At 60.0% G+C, this 2,292-nt stretch overlaps 1 non-coding gene across 1 annotated transcript; it reads right to left on the bottom strand.

Moving 5' to 3' along the window:
- Positions 1-317: 317 nt before the first annotated feature.
- Positions 318-470, bottom strand: LOC119434808 (5.8S ribosomal RNA). Its single transcript, XR_005188662.1, has one exon. It is a non-coding gene; the product is annotated as a 5.8S ribosomal RNA (ribosomal RNA).
- Between the last annotated feature and the right edge of the window lie 1,822 nt (positions 471-2,292).

A 2,292-nucleotide genomic window follows, 5' to 3' on the forward strand; every position in this document is an offset into this window, starting at 1 on the left:
CAAACGTGCGCGCTACTGCTGTCGCAACAGACGTTTGCGCCTCGCGATTCAGACCGCACTTTCCCTGCAGGTGTCCGACTCCATCCTGCGGCGGTCTCTTCGGAGGCGCGCACTAGCCGCGCTGCAGTAGTACAATGCCTCGTTTCCGTCTCTGCGAAGTTTTGGCACAACAGTTCAGTTCGCCACCGTCTCCCTCACGTGAGGCCGCTGGCGCGTGGCTTCAGCACTCAACGTACTGTCCGTGATGCCGACGCGGTCAAAACGAGTCGACGGACGCACGTTCCCTTGTGCGCCGAAGGCTCTCTTGATATGTGATCCGACCCTCAGACAGACGAAGCCAAGGGAAGACCCAAGGCCGCAATGTGCGTTCAAAGAATCAGTGCTCAGTGTGTCCTGCAATTCACACCAAGTCTCGCAGCTGGCTGCGTTCTTCATCGACCCGAGAACCGAGTGATCCACCGCTTAGAGTCGTGAAAAGTAGTTTGTTCAATTCCGTACAGTACAACCAGGGTTTTAGGCACGTGGCGTCTCCCTGTGTGTGGTTTCGAAGGGCACCTTTCTGCGCGCGCTCCTCGAGTCTGCGCGCTCTTTCGACAGCCGCGTCTCAGACAGCTGGTAGCATATAGGCGCACCACACCCTGCTACTTGCGTGTTGCGTTTCCAGCTAAACCCCGCGAGCCTTTGTGTGCACGTAAGCCTCCACTCTGTATGCACCAGGATCAGATGTAGGACCAAGATGCAGTGGAGCCGCTCACGGCTACACACCCGCGGGGGCGTGGCTCCCCTTACCACGTCTTTTTCTTTTTTGCGAGCACTCGAAGCCGGTTTTCCCTGCCAACCACCCACCGGACCCGTGTGCTACGTGTGCACGTTCACATTGCTCCACGAAAATTGGAAAAAAGCCGCAAGGCCATGAGGGGGCACGAGCAGCTGTGGAGTCTTTCACGGCGACACGGCCACGGGTGGGGTCTCGCCCCCATCGACGTGTCTCGCTTTTAGTCATCAGAAGGGTACTCAAATTGACCACAATGTCCCTAACACACAAACACGCTTTCGCATCGGCGGATTGCCGCAGCACACCCGCTGCTGATCCGACAGTCTACTTGAGACGACGGACAAGAGCCCGGCGCGCGTACTCGCGCGGCTCTCCAAAACCACTCGGCCAGTGCCAGGGACAGCTTTCGGCGCCGGAGCCGCAACAATTCTACTCGAGGCGGAAGACGAAGCCAGCAAGAGCCTGGCCGCAAGTGCGTTCAAGTTTCGAGACTTCAGTCCCTCGTCTGTCCGTAAATCCTCTTTCGACGTGCGGCGCCTTCCCAAAGCGCACAAGTCCGTTAACCGCGGAACGCGTCCGACGTAGCAAAGCCGCGTTTCCTCTCGTACTTCGCAGCAGCGCCGCCTTTCCCTCGGCGGCGGGCGAATAGCCTGCCAACGTCGTCGCATTCAACCGCGATCTCGACATCTCGCGCGTCACGAGCAGGAGCCGACCGGCAGCCTCCGGCCCTGTCGGGCTCGGTGGCACTTGCCGCGGAGGACGGGAGGGCGTTATGGGCCACGGTTCCTATTGTACTTGGCAGCCACACCCTCGTACCGCCAGTTCCATGACCGACCGAATGCCGCGCCGTTCCTTCAGTACTTGGGCAGCAACATAGTCGGGTCGTTACTCCATACTCGCCGCAGGAAGCGACCGGCAGCCGCCAGCCTTTTCAGACTCGGCGGCGTTTGCCGCGGAGGACGGGAGAGCGCTTGCACCGCAGTTCCAACTATGAATGATGGATGGCAGGCAGCTTTAGCTCTCGACCGCCAGTTCCTTGACCGACCTCTACCGTTCCTCTCGTACTGGGCAAAGCTTTGTCGGGTCGTCTTACTCCCATTCCGCGCATGAGCGTCGAGGCGGACTGAAAGCCCACCCATGAAAGTGCGTTACGCCGTTTGTACCCACGGGCGCGGCCAAGCCAACCGTCCAAGGTTGCAGCCGCCGCCCGCTGGGCGCAACAAATTGGGCACGGGGCGCCCCTCAGAATTCAGGCAGTCCCCGCGCATGTTCGGGTATAGCCGTCCCCGCGTCCAAGCGGGGACAGCGGCGGAAAGCGTCGGGCGCAGCGAGCCGCTCCACCCACACGGGGCAGAAACGATCGTCACCCTTCACAGTCCGGTAATGATCCTTCCGCAGGTTCACCTACGGAAACCTTGTTACGACTTTTACTTCCTCTAAATGATCAAGTTTGGTCATCTTTCCAACAGACCGGCGCAACCGAAAGGCCGCGCCGGACATCGGTCCGAAGACCTCAC

Source organism: Dermacentor silvarum, unplaced genomic scaffold, assembly GCF_013339745.2.
Source record: "Dermacentor silvarum isolate Dsil-2018 unplaced genomic scaffold, BIME_Dsil_1.4 Seq2506, whole genome shotgun sequence".
Taxonomy (NCBI): domain Eukaryota; kingdom Metazoa; phylum Arthropoda; class Arachnida; order Ixodida; family Ixodidae; genus Dermacentor; species Dermacentor silvarum.